Source organism: Bos indicus, chromosome 24 (genome assembly GCF_029378745.1).
Source record: "Bos indicus isolate NIAB-ARS_2022 breed Sahiwal x Tharparkar chromosome 24, NIAB-ARS_B.indTharparkar_mat_pri_1.0, whole genome shotgun sequence".
NCBI classification, from domain to species: Eukaryota; Metazoa; Chordata; class Mammalia; order Artiodactyla; family Bovidae; genus Bos; species Bos indicus.
This window is the reverse complement of record NC_091783.1, coordinates 14,563,417-14,578,287: the sequence shown is the minus strand read 5'-3', so window position 1 is coordinate 14,578,287 and position 14,871 is coordinate 14,563,417. Positions and strand designations below refer to the sequence as shown.

Genomic DNA, 14,871 nt, shown 5'->3' with positions numbered 1-14,871 from the left:
CCCATGTAAGGTGACATCTCATTGCAGTTTTGATTTGCATTTCTCTAGTAACTAGCAATGTTGAACATCTTTTCATGTGCCTGTTGGCCATCTGAATGTCTTCTTTGGTGAAAGAGACTTAGAAAGACTTAGAAAATGGAGTTTTGGTTGCCAGTGGGGAGGAATAGTTTAGGGAGTTTGGGAAGGTCATGTACACACTGCTATATTTAAAATGGATAACCAACAAAGACAATGTTATGAGCCAGCCTGGATGGGAGGGGAGTTTGAGGGAAAATGGATACACATATGTGTATGGCTGAGTCCCTTCGCTGTCCACCTGAAACTACCACAACATTGTAGTTGTGGTGTACAACACTATACCCCAGCACAAAATTAAAAGTGAAAAGGCGAAAAGAGAGAGAGAGAGAGATGGCCAACCAGATGTGGACAGAGAACATTGCCATTTCAGTAAACAACAAATATTGTGGCCATCAAGCCATCGGCCACTGCAGCTGCCCTTGATTGTGTGCCCTGTGGGGAATTCAGGATGGAGGAAAACAGGATACTGGCCCTAGATATTAAAAGTGTATCTCAAAGAAATTATTTCTACAAGCCCAGACCCTTGCATCTTCCCATATATAGATAAGCTAAAATCAACTTAAGATGTCTATTTTTTTGTGATTGGCAGATGTTCAACTACATGCTTATTTTTCAGCAAAAACTCCCACATAACCTGACTCCTCCCTTACCTCTTTGGAACAATTTCTTACAGTAATCTGAGACTCTGTCTCCCAAACTATAGTCCTCAGTGAGGACCCCAAATAAAACATAACACTCAACATTTAGTTTGAGAGTTATGTTTTTTTGTGTCTTTCAGTCAAGACAATATCCATTGAGCCCTAGTCTGACCAAGGCTGTGAGTTAGGTATTTGTGAGTTCTTGCTGCTCTCCTAGCCTAATAGTGAAGATGGCCTTGGTACACAAATAGCCGTAGTAGGATAAGAGGTGAGGTTCACACAGGAGATACAAGCAAAACTTAAGCCATAAGTGTGTGTGTTTGGGGAAGGAAGGGGATGTTATTTCTATGCAGAAAGTCTTCATTACAGATATGTCACTAAACCTGAACCTAAATGAAAGGGAGACCTCAGAAGTTGAGGATCAAGGGTGGGGCCTAAAAGAAGGCCATGGAAGCAAGTATCCAATGTATGTCTTCAAGACTGTGAGTAGTCTTTATTGATTGGGATGAAGAAAACAAGTAAAAATTTCAATGGGTCTTATATGTGCTTGAAGACATTGTCTTTTTTCCAGTTTTTAGACATCAAAGAAACTTTGAAGGGTCCTAAAAGCCTAAGCAGATTTCTCTAAAGTAGAATTAGAAGTTGAATTAGACTCAACTTCAAGGCTTGGTTTCCTCATTTAATGTGTGAGTAACTTGGATAAATCATGTAACTTCCTTTAGGTTGCTTCTTCATTTGTAAAATAAATTCTTATTACTGGCTTTGTAGAGTTATGAAAGCCAAATAAGTAAGGTTAAAAAAAAAAAATCCTAGACAGTTATACAAACATTCATTATCACTGTTATTATGGCAGTGTTCCCAGAATGCCTGGTAGAAGCCATCTAGCACCAGAGCAGGTCACAGAATTAAATTAGTCTGTCCTGAAAAGACCTCATATTCTGGGAAAGTAAATATCTATCCAGAGTTAGAAATCTAGAGCTAGTAGATCTGTGAGGTATATCTGGCTTCTGGTTAGTCACACTCATTCTGGATACTTCTCAAGAAGTGGAAAAGTTAGAGCTAGTGTGACATAGGGGTAGGAGGTCACCTTGACCTTCTAGAAGTGTTTAGATAGACAAAGTACTTTCAGAAAGAACAATCAAGAGAAATATTTTTCTCTATTTCTGATTGGTTAGAACTCCTTTGTATGTCATAATGCTAATAGGATTAAGATTTTCTTATAGCATAAATGCAATGCACAGTGTATTATATTTCCCTTTACTCATGCTTCAAAGACTTAAAATGCAGCTCCAAAGAGTCTTAGAGAATCTTAAGGCTGGTTTATGACCACTTCTTGGTGAGTAGGACATAGATTGACTTCTAATAACTATGGAGACTTTTAGCTTATTATAAGGATATTCTAAAGGATCTAGCTAACAATACACTCTCTTTTGATGTAAATGTCTCCTGTTGTCTTAATGAGCTTATTCCAACTCTTCCTCCCTAAAAGAGGGCATGGCAACTCCAGTATTCTTGCCAGGAAAATCCCATGGACAGAGGAGCCTAGTGGACTACAGTCCATAGGGTCACACAGACATGACTGATCAACTAAGCATGAACATGAGCAACTCTTCCTAATGAGTACTATTATATGCAGGCTTCTCATATATTTTTAGAACCAATGAAGGGCTTTATGTGGAGTCTGAATGGGTCCCACATTCAGAAAGAGCCCTCACATGGTTTAATGCTCTTATTGTTTGTAGTCCCGGAGAAGGAAATGACAACCCATTCCAGTATTCTTCCCTGGAGAATCCCATTGTCAGAGTGGTCTGGCAGGCTGCAGTCCATGGGGTCACAAAGAGTCAGACACAACTGAACAACCCACACACATATTCTTAGTAGTTGTAAAGCCCTTTCTTTGAACTTGTATTTTATAAACAAGTTTGATGAGACAATAGAGCATAAGTGTGAGCAGAGGAATATACAAAGGAAAATAAAAAGTTCCACAATTTAGTACCTTTCAATGATTTATTTTGTCCTGAGTTGGCCAATGGCTATATTTGCGGAATAGATCTTTCAGAACAGGATGCAAGACAACCAGGCTGACCTGCAGGTATTGCTTCCTCATCTCCTGCTGGCCCTGGTTCTTAAGGCCCTGGTTCTGCCTCCAGACTCCCACTGGACCCATGATGTAAAAAATTGCCAGTCTTTGTAACCCAGACTGCACCTTCTCTGGGCCACAAAGCTATATTACATTTTCAGAAATATATCAGGGTAGTGACATATATTCGGAGAAGGCAATGGCACCCCACTCCAGTAGTCTTGCCTGGAAAATCCCATGGACGGAGGAGCCTGGTAGGCTGCAGTCCATGGGGTCGCTACCAGTTGGACACGACTGAGTGACTTCACTTTCACTTTCCACTTTCATGTATTGGAGAAGGAAATGGCAACCCACTCCAGTGTTCTTGCCTGGAGAATCCCAGGGACGGGGGAGCCTGGTGGGCTGCCGTCTATGGGGTTGCACAGAGTCAGACACGACTAAATTTTATAAACAGTGACATATTATTTATAAAAAGCAGCAGCAGCTTTTATATTATTTATAAAATTTATAAAAAGCAGCAGCAGCAGTGACATATATTAGCTTTGTATTAGTCTTTTGAACTGTAAGAATAGTGTTAATTTTCTATTGTAATCTATGATGAAGAAATATTCTCTATCAAAATCATTCCAGCCATGTTTCCCAAAGTAATTCTTGAAATGAAAAGCCAAAGAAATATTAAGCCACTTACTCAGAAATTCAAAGTAAAAACAGTGAATTAAGATTAAAATTCTGAAATTTCAAATTGGCTTCTCTTTTGGCTGCTGATACTCTAATTCTTTTCCTGGGACTAAATTTGGGTTTCTCTTTCATTTTTGTACTTCAGCATATTTTGATTTGTTTAAATGGGTGCAGGGCACACAGATATATGTCAACAAATGCATTTATTAAATTCACAGTCTATAGATATTGATGCTCTATTTAGAAGCAAGTCAGATAATATATAAAAGCTGTAGGAAAAAGTTTCTTTGCATAAAAGAGCTAATGCATCAAGTTATGGTTTGTTAATGGCATTCAATTAACACAACTATTGTTAGTTGATTAAAAATTAACTGGGGATAACCATTTAACATTTAGCACTTACAAATGTTCCCTGATTTATTAAAATTGTGGGAACTAAGGAATCAGGGGAGAAACTAGAAATATTTAGTTAGATTTTTTAATGAAACTTTTAGGCACATTGTGAAATATTTCTTCCTAGTAAATATACATTTGTAAATCAATCTTCATGTTTTAACAACTTGAGAAGAATTTGCAGACCTCCTGTTTTAAAGGCACTTGAGAAATAAATATCTGCCAGAGAGAGAAATCCCATCAGTTTTCTTGCTGTTTCTATACAGATGGTAGACCATACTGTGAAATTTGCTGTTCTTCAATTGCTCCATTCTGCACACGCCCCAAGGAACCTCAGAATTGTAGAAACTAGAGATGTAATAGACTAAATAGGTCACCTATTCCAATAGAAATTTTACCAGATTTATATAAGACTCTTTTGAATTTACAGTACAACTTACTTCCAAGGGGGTCCAAATGCTGAGCAGAAAATAGGCTTTTTTTTCTGGCCATCATGCATCCTTTATTATGTTCTACTGTTAATCATGTTTTTCTCTTGTGAAGATAATATACTATCAGAATGTGCATATGGAATTGCTTTTCCAAAAAAGGAATTAAAGTGATCTGTACCCAGGCTCTCATCTGCACCCCAGCCCCAACTCCAACCCATTGGCTATATTCTCAAGACAGTTGTCTGAGGTCTCAAGAGTCTCATCGCCCTATTGGTTTCTTTAAAATATACCCGAACCAATCAAAATAACCTGTTGCAGGCATATTACATATACTCCAAAATCATTTTAACATATTTTTGAACACCAAGTGTATAAAAAACAGTCAGGGAAACAATGAAATTTGAGACACAGTCTCAAGGCTTAAAGTTTGCATTCTTGGGAGGATGAAAAAAACATGAAAATTTTATGTGGATGTCCACTGTTTTTGTCTGCCTTCATTCTTCTTCTGTTCCTACATGGAATATACTCTCTGTGATTCAGATGTAACTGATCCCAGAGTGACTCATATCTGTGGCCACAGCAAATGGTACAGAAATGATTAGCAATCTAAGTTAGCAAATCAGGGTCCTCCCTGGAATTTTACACTAGAGGTCTCCAGGAAAACTTCGCACAATCACTGGAAATCCTAAAAGTCCTACAGTGAGAGATACAGGGCGAGAGGCAGCCAGTGACAACTTACTCAACACATGGGAAGCCCTTGTGAGAGAGAAGCAGGGGTGAGAGCAGCCAAGAGACTGTGAAAGTCCTGACAACATCACGAACTTCTAAATTCAGCTACTTCTCAGCCTACATCCAAATTTTTCATTTCTCTCTTCTGTGATCTCCCACAAAAGATCTCCTTCCTCTAGTTAAGATGGTCTGAGTTGGGTTTCTAACACTTGTAACTGAGAAAGATCTAACTAATAAATAGAGATATCTGCCAACTGAGGTAACAAGAGTTATGGGACTGCAGGGTAGAAGTTCAAGGGAAGATTTTCCAGAGAAGATGGAACTTGAGCTATGCTTTTTAGAATTTGGGAAGATAGAAAGGAGAAAAGAAGCACTGCAAGTGAGATGATGTATAAAATTGCTGAAAAGTACAACCCAGTTTCAAGGGTCAGAGAAGATCAATTTTGGGTGAAAAGTACAAGCCAGTTTCAAGAGTCAGAGAAGATCAATTTGGGGTGAAATGGAATATATATATGTATATGGTGTAAGAAATAGAGATAAGGACAAAATTAGGAATGAGCTTAACAAATGTGGAATGTAACTGATAATCTAAAAGAGAGACAATGTTTTTGAATAAACTTTGAAGAGAATAAAATGTTGAACAAGTAGCATTTCATCATTATTAAAAACCATCAAATATTAGATTCATTCACAAAGGTTTAACCTTGCACTCTTTTTTCTCTGGAGAGAATCCTAGGAGAAAGTCCTGAGAAAGCATCTTGGTGGTTACCAGCCTTGCATGTGACCTCTGGCTCATCTACCCCACATTTGTCATGATGACATAATCCTTTTAGAAAGACCAATAGAATCGACTCTCTGTATAGATTGCAATTTTTCTCTTCTCTTGGTCTCTTATGTCTGGAAAAGTATTCAATTAGATACTCTTTCTCCTCCTTCACACCATCCTGAACTTTTGTTTTTCCATGTCTTACATTCCATACACTAACTTTCTCTTGCTCTAATGTGTTGCTGCATGCATGATACAGAAGAGATAAGCTTATAATTGTCTTATTCATCTACATCTGAAAAGTTCTTTTGTACTTATATAATGCATGGAAAACATACATCAAATGTAAAAATAGTTATCTAGCCATCATGATTCTTTCAGAGCAGTAGTGAGGAGTTTGCAGTAATTTATGAAGACAAATTTTGTAAGCCACATTAATAGGAGCATATAGTTAGATATAAATGGCTATGATTTGAATATGGATATGGATTTAGATAGATAAAGATATAGATTTAGGTGTAGGTAGGCTTCCAGGTGGCGCTAGTGGTAAAGAACCTGCTTGCCAATGCAGGGAACATTAGAATCATGGGTACTTTCCCTTGGTTAGGAAGAGCCCCTGGAGGAGGGCATGGCAACCACTTCAGTATACTTGCCTGGAGAATCCCATGGACAGAGGAGCCTGAAGGGCTACAGTCCATAGGGTCGCAAAGAGTCAGATATGACTAAAGTGACTTAGCATGCACACACAGAGGTACAAGAAGGTACAAGAGGTACAAGAAGGGGCAGGGACAGAGAGAGAATGAACACGTATGCAATCCGAGATCACCAAAGCCGTTTGTACTGTCTTGCTTTTATCTCCTTTTTCCCAGTGACTTCTGGTCAAACTGTACTTCTTTCAGTTCTATAAGAGCTGTTTAATACCCTGTATCTTCTATTAGAGTGAACTCAATCAAAAACATAGTAGATTTTCTGTATGTTGGACAGTAACTGGCAATAAAGGTAAAACCATTTGAACCACTTCAGAATGTTGGCTGGAGAAAAGCAAAGGTTCAGTTATGTTTGACCAAGAGAAAGAGATTAGGCAAAACCTTTTTCGCAAGTATCATTTATTCCATGTACACACTTAGAGTTCATTCTTATGCTCACATATTTTATAGCCAGAGGGGGGGGAAATGCATAGTGGGGGCAGGGATTGGGATAAGAAAAGGATGCCAGTCTTAAAATTTCTAGACAATTGAGTTATATTAATTAAGTTAACAAATATTAATTGAGTACTTCCTATGTTCTAGGCATTGTTGGGGAGGAAGAAATTTTCCTCTACCTTACCAGGTTCTCTGGCTGTTCTAATATTTCAGCTGTCATGAGACAGATTAATAGAAGAAAATTATACAAAGTTTAATAACATGTGTACATGGGAGAGACTCAGAAAAATTGAGTAACTCACCAAATGGCTTATACTCTCACCTTAAATACCAACTAAAGACAAAAGAGAATGTTGAGAGTAGGGGTCTGGGACTTCAAAGAGGAGAAAGACAACTGTCATGGAGGCAGAAAAGCATGTGTTTGGTAAACAAATGTTTGATGGGCCAGGCAGAGACAATGGGACACACAGTGGACTCTGATCTCCAGGCCCCACCCAAGTTTTTCCCACCACACCAAGCACATGTTCTCTGCAGATATTCTAATGATAGCTCTGTTTCTGTAATAGGCCCTCTATCTAAATTCTTCATACACTTAGGGAGAAGGTTAAAGTTTCTTCCTGAATCTTTTGGGCCTTAATTGTTTTCAGGCTGATATAAACTACATGCCAAAGACATTTTGGGGTGGCAAATTTTGTTCCTCTGTAGCATCAAATTAGCTGCATAACTGGCACACATGTTCATGAGCCTGAGTTCTAGACTGTGAACGTGTTGAATGATCTAGTCTATTTTTGTATCATAGAACCAAAGCAATATCAGATATGTGATAGATGGTCAATATTTGTTCAACAGATTAGTGATTTGATGATTAAATGATATAAAGCATGCAAATTATAAAGTTTCATATCAATGTTACTGTTTGAATATCATAACATTTAAAGAGTGGATAGGAGTGAAGTGAAGTGAAAGTCATTCAGCCATGTCCAACTCTTTGCAACCCCATGGACTGTACAGTCCAGAAGAAGAAGAACCTGCATAGATTGAGAAGGAAGAGCTAAGAAGGGAATCAGAAAACTGTAATATCATATAAGCAATCTGGCTTCATATTTTTTGACATGATATTTTTTTTTTCCTGGTGGAATGCCCTCATAACTTAATCTCTTTTGTCTGATTTATTTCTACTTGTCGGCTAAGACTCAGGTTCCATGCCAGGAACCACCAGACTGCTTTACATGCTCTCCTTTTCTAATGGTACTAGACTGCATCTACCACCCTACATTCAGTATTTATAGCCTCCGGAAACCATCAGAGTTAAAATCATGAAGGCAGGAGTCTGACGAGTTTGTTCATTTAGATTCTCTGATGACCTCATTTATTCCTTCAGCTTATATTTATAGAGCACCCTACAGTGTAACGTACACCAACATCTAGAGTGAAAACCATGTCACATCTTAAGACCAGCCCAAAAAGTAAGCTTTTCAAAAAGGTATATGACCCAAGCCTATTGACATACTTCATGCCAGTAGTCTTTGCAGATCATTCCTACTACCATAACAACCCAAGCCCAGAATCAGCAGCATTATAAGGAAATTGAAGAAACCGGGTCCTTTTTCCACAGGCGTATTAAATAAAGTTAAACATTTCTTAGAGTTCAACTAACATGAGGCCTGAAAAGTCTTCTGGATTGAGTCTCAGATGCTCCTTCACAGTCTCTGCCAGGAATGTTGATGTGAAGTGCAGAGATAGAAATCAGAAGGCAGTGGCCTCAATATGCAGTCAAGAAGCTTACCTCTCATCCAAAGGAGAGAAGGAAGTGGTTTCTAGAGGGAAGCGTGGAATACAGAGAGATTGATTTCAGGATTTTTTGTAGAATCTTGAGTATTTTCATAAGATAAAGAAGAAGAACCAATTTAAAATGCGAAGTTGAAAATGAGGAGAGAGGCAGAAAATGACAATGTCTTAGGGGTCACATAAACTGCTCTGGAGAGATTAACCTGTTCCTTAGAAAAGGAGAGGAGCCTAGGTGAAAACATACATTTCTCAGGAAGAAAGTGGCAAGGCCACCTGCTATGACAGGAGCAGACTAGGAGCCAAGGACTCTGGGGACATGATGAAGTGACCCTTAGGGCTTCCAGAAGGCCAGAATTAGGCTTTACCTTTGTGGAGATGCCAGTCCTCACCATGCAGCTAGGCTGACCAGGAAAGGAGGTAAAATCATTCTGGATATCAACCTGGGGGAAAGGGGGGAGAGACGTGAAGACCATCAATTTAGGAGAATGGAAGAAGGATCAGAGACCACAGAGCCAGCTTAAGATTTTAGTTGGTTAAAAGAAACAAAAACCCAAGGTATGATCTTAGAATTATGGACCTGAGGTAAGAGGGATAAATATCATTTTAAGTTTAAAGCTAGGGCAAGAGGGTTAAGGATGCTTTGTCTCCGGAAGTGCTGTGCTGGCATGGGTATTAAAGTCTCCCAGCTAAGACCTGGGAGAGCAGAGCGAGGTAAGGCAGGAACCCAACTCCTCAATGACTAGGGATGGTAAAGCGTAGCTGCCAGTTTCATGAACTCAAACAGAGAAGGGGCTGTTTTTCCATAATCGTGTAAGAGTGATGATCTCCAAACAGCAAAAGGAATTAACAAAATACTGACAAAATATTAGAAGATGAACAGTTCTGCTAAGATAAGGGGAGTCGGTGGCTTTAGGGGAAATTCAGTTTTCCATTAAGAACACTGATGGCCAAAACAAAGTATCTTAACTAAACCATGGAACCATTCTCTGTGATATGCTGTCTTTGGGTTTACCATAGAGAAAGCCTGCTTTGCTTTTGTGCATAAATCACTTAGGTGTGTCAAGAGCACTGAGTCTGATCTGTAGGGTAACAAAATTTGCCACCCCAAAATATCTCTTTGGAATGTGAATTATTTTGAGCTAAAAACAATCAAGCCCCAAAAGAACCTGGAAGAAATTTTGACCTCCCTAAGTACCTAACGGCTGTAGATCGAGGACTTGTTCCAGGCAGGGAGCCATCACCATGGATTCGTATAGCATGCTCTACGTATCTTTTAAGTCTGTTTGTTAGAATTCCTTTCTGTATCCCCTTGTCTTTGCCTGTCCTAGCAAACAAGCATTTGCTTTTCTGTCTTCAGGTGAATTGCATTCCTCCCCTTTGAGGTCCTAAACCACTACCTGCAACGACCTCTTTTTTAAGTTGAAGATGGCATTTAGGGTGAGTGTTTCAACCACCGTGGTGAGTTATTTAGTTTTTCTGGGTCTCTCCCACATACACGTTTTGTTAAACTATGTTTGATTTTCTCCTGTTAATCTGTCTCATGTAAATTTATTTCTTATATCAGCCAGAGAATCTAAGAGGGTAGAAGAAAATTTCTTCCTCCTCAACAGATCATACATGGGTAAATAAGGAACAGGGGCTTCCCAGGTGGCTCAGTGGTAGAGAATCTGCCTGCCAATGCAGGAGACGTTAAGTTTGATCCCTGGGTCGGGAAGATCCCCTGGAGAAGGAAATGGCAACCCACTCCAGTATTCTTGCCTGAGAAACCCCATGGACAGAGGATCCTGGCAGGCTACAGTCCATGGGGTCACAAAAAAGTCAAATAGGACTTAGCAACTAAATAACAACAAAGTGGGTAACAGTCCTCCGAAAAACCACTCTGAACTGATACTCTCTGATTCAAAAACTTTCATTGAAAGCCCATATTCCTTAACCTGATTTCAGTCTAGTTTTCCATTTTTTCCACCACTCTCCTAACTAACCTTCTGCCCTAACCAGGCCAATGCCTACTCCCCGCTTCTCATGCTCATTCTGTCCTTTCAGCATCACCCCGGTCTCAGGAGCCCTTTGGTTTTTTCTATTTAAATCTTTCCTGTTGTTTCAAGGCCAATTCATTACCCACTATTTCATGAACTCTTCCTTTGATTCCAGAGAATTATGACGTCATTCTCCTCTTGCAACCATTTGTATTTTCAGTTGTCAGTTTTTTTTTTTTTTCATCACCAACAACCCTCTTAGCTCCCTGCATGAAAGAAGAACCCATGTGTCCTATTTCTTTTCATCCTCCACAATAACTGACATATACTAGATACTCAGTAGATAACTGATGGATAAATGAATGAATGAGCTAAGGAAAAAAATGCCTCTTTTACTTCCACCCTGTAAGTTTTACCTTCTTAAGGGAGTGGGATGTGTGTGTGTGTGGCAGAGGGGGGTGGTTAGAGATAGAATTCGGGACCCAAAGACTGCAGCCTGAGAGAGAGAGGGAAGCAGAAATTCAGTTTGAATCCTATGGCTGCAGAGAGGGTGGCAGTGGTGGGGCGGGAGCCGCAACCACCTGCAGGATAGAGGTGAGGCGGGCGCAGCCTCTCCCCCAGGCTTGAAGGGTATCTCTGCCGTCACTCACCAGACAGTGTGAGCGCTTCTGGCAAGCTCCCATTATCCCATCACTCTCTCAGATGGTGGGCAGTGGAATCGATATTCCCAAGGCTTTAAAAAGCTCCCAAATGTTGTGCTGCCATTCACTCAACAACAGGGGGAGAAATAAGGGAGGGAAAAACTGATGTTGGCTTCTTATTTTGCTTATGTTGTTAAAAACTGCTCCGATGCTGCAGTTCTGGAATGTGTCCCCTCTTCCTTTGAAAGCATGCTGTGTGATAGACTGTCATTTGTCCCCTGCCTCCAGAAGAGCCAGCTGGCAGCTAAGTGCCAAAGCCAGTGACTTGCATGTGTTTTTCTGACATTTAACAAATGGGAACAGCTTGCAAATCTGCATTAACTCACTCTGTCTCACAAATAATCAGGGCCTACACAGTGTAGACGCTGGGAACATTAGCTCTGACACAAAAGAGTGAGAGGCTGGGGGGTGGGAGGGGGGGTGACAGAAAACAAGTCAGCAAATAACGGATGTTTTAACGAAGAGATGAATGTAACATTCTGGTTCAGAGGGAAGAGTTTTGAAGTCATTTTTGTTTTTCAACAAGCCACTGCTAATGGTGCTAAATCCGTCTGTCAAGGCCCAGCTTTGCAGCTTGAAGTCATCTTGCCTGTACTTCGCAAATGCTGATCTGTTGGTTGCTTCCATCTTGCAAATACCATTCCAAATTCCTTAGGCTTCAGAGCCAAGGATCTTTCAAAGGGGCTGTGCTTGACCACAAGTGGACTTACGCAAAGCCATAGCACACGACTAGGTTGCTGCCCCTACTCTGACCCCAAATGAAGGAAGGGAAAGAATACCACAGTTAAAAGGGTGCACACAGACACGCATTTGCAGCAAAGCTGTGAAATGCATGTTCAGGTGTCTATTATATGACTTCCTCACAAACATATCCCATCAGTTGGGGTATGGCTCAAGCTCACATTAGCACTGTGCATTTATGATAAATTTAGAAGCCTTTCTTAAGGGCAATTTAGCATTTGAGGAATGCACTGCTGCTGCTGCTAAGTCGCTTCAGTCCGACTTCAGTGTCCGACTCTGTGCAACCCCACAGACGGCAGCCCACTAGGCTCCTCTGTCCCTGGGATTCTCCAGGCAAGAATACTGAGTGGGTTGCCATTTCCCTCTCCATTGCATAAAAGTGAAAAGTGAAAGTGAAGTGACTCAGTCATGCCCGACTCTTAGCGACCCCATGGACTGCAGCCTACCAGGCTCCTCTGTCCATGGGATTTTCCAGGCAAGAGTACTGGAGTGGGGTGCCGTTGCCTTCTCTGGAGGAATGCACTACCAATCCCTAAAGTTTCATTCCATTTAGAAGATAGCTATATTTGTGAGGTTCCAATGTCAGCCTCAAATATCTAAAAAAAAAATAAGTCCCTAAGCATGAATAAAGAAATAGATACACTAGGGACTGTATTTGGCAAAGAGCTTGGAAAATCTGTCTTCCAGGAGAGGGGAAATAAACTTATACTTTCCTTAAACATTCCGGAAGAGTTGCACTGGAGCAGCATAACCCCCATCCCCCGATCAGGGCCTGTGAGACACCAAGATAGACCCTCAGACCGTCTGGAAGGACTCGTTAGGGGACTGGGGGATCATAGTTAGATCACTGGACCACAGGGCTGGGACAGTTTCACAAAGAGGAGGGATACAAATGTCCCCAACGACAGGCATGAATGCCCAGGAAGGCAGCTGCTTGGCCTGTTGTCCAGCATGGCCCAGCCTGAGGCCTGCTCACAGTCAGAGCCCTTGAGGTGCCATCTCTCTGTGCTACCCCAGGACATGAGGAGAGGTTCCCAGGGAGGGTTTCCCTCCTTTCCAGGTACCTTGATAGAGGGAGCAATAACCTTAAACACCAAAACCAATTTTCAGGGATCAAAGACCAGGAATTAGAGTCCTACTTGGCCACTGCCACCTGAAAGAAAAACCACACTCAGAGGCAGAGGGGCAGCTGCCAGTGGAACAGATAATGACCAGTGGCACTGCAGCTGAGGCTGCAATACTTTAACAAGAGCTCCTGCTCTGCAAGGAGGCAGAGGAGAGCACAGCACAGAGCTGAGGTTCAAGGGCATAAGTCCAGGTAGCCAGGATAAGGGACCCTGTGGCCTTGAGACTCCTCGGGTTTTTTGGGTTTTTTTCTACCACCCTAATTGAGTTTTTGTGATGCTGGGGAGAAAGGCCAGAGAAAAATGTGGCCCTAGTGCAAGGTATCATGGGTGTGGCCACCATGGCACTGGACATAACCCAAAGGCCTCTGCAATTCCATGAATCTTGATTTATCCCATGGTAGGGGCCTGGGGTAAACAAGAATTATAGACAAGTTTTGTATATAAAAGATTAACAAATTACAGAACTTCCTTGACTTACAATAGGATTACCCTCACAATAAGGTTGCATCTGAAAAATTAATTGTAAATTGAAAATAGCACAAGTCAAAAACGCATTTAATACACCTTATGTACAGAACATCATAGGTCAGCCTAGCCTACTTTAAATGTGCTCAGAACATTGACATTAGCCTACAGTTGAGCAAAATCATCTCACACAAAGCCTATTTGATGATGAAGTGTTGAATATCTCATGTAATTTATTGACTACTATACTGAAAGTGAAAAAACAGAATGGTTGTTTAAGTACAGAATGGTTATAAGTGTCTGGATTGTTTACCCGCATGATTGTATGACTGACTGAGAGTTGTGCTCATTGCCACTGCCCAGCATCACAAGAGAGCATATTGCTAGCCCAGGAAAAGATCAGAATTCAAAGTACAATTTCTATTGAATACATATTGCTTTTGCACCATCATAAAGTTAGAACATTGTAAGTCAAACCATAATAAGCAGTTTGAAATGCAAGACAGCTGTGAGATAAATCCCTGCACCTGGATGAAGCAGAGCTTAACAACAGAGTGTATTTCAAAAACATTGTATCCTAAAATAAGTAATTATGGGTCCAAATTCTTTATTTTTCCTGCTCTCAACCCAAACCTTGTGTTTTGGTGGCTTTTATTTTAAATAATGTTCAGACACATGTCTTCATTTCCAGTCACACTGCGTGAGACCAAGACACCATCATTTTACCTTCTCTACTGCAACAGCATTTGAACTCATCTCCTCCAATTCCACTTTTGCTTCTGACCAATCCACAAACAAGAGTGGTTTCTTCAAACCACAGGCTTGTCATCTGAACGTCCTGCTTAAAATTTTTTAATTGATATTTCTCAAAATGTACTCTATTAAACGCTCAAAAGAGTATTCTTGGATATTTTTTTAATTTTTTGAGAGAAACAGCAATACTCTGCCTCAGACATTACAATTTCAACATTAGATCACATGACATTTCTTTCAATGACATCGTATCTTTTTGACGCCATTTTCAGTGATGGTTATGATAAGAAAGTCAATACCATACGAAAATGAATGTGGGACAGAAAATAAGGATGGTGGTGTCCAATCTGATTCCAAAGTTTGCGAAGCCATGTGATGCCCAATT

The 14,871-nt window shown here is 40.5% G+C and overlaps 1 long non-coding RNA gene across 1 annotated transcript; it reads left to right on the top strand.

Moving 5' to 3' along the window:
- Nucleotides 1–1,965: 1,965 nt before the first annotated feature.
- LOC139179340 (uncharacterized) lies at nt 1,966–14,609 on the top strand. The gene is made up of 3 exons (XR_011563716.1): nt 1,966–2,052; nt 10,081–10,160; nt 14,425–14,609. It is a non-coding gene; the product is annotated as an uncharacterized lncRNA (long non-coding RNA).
- The last annotated feature ends 262 nt before the right edge of the window (nt 14,610–14,871 follow it).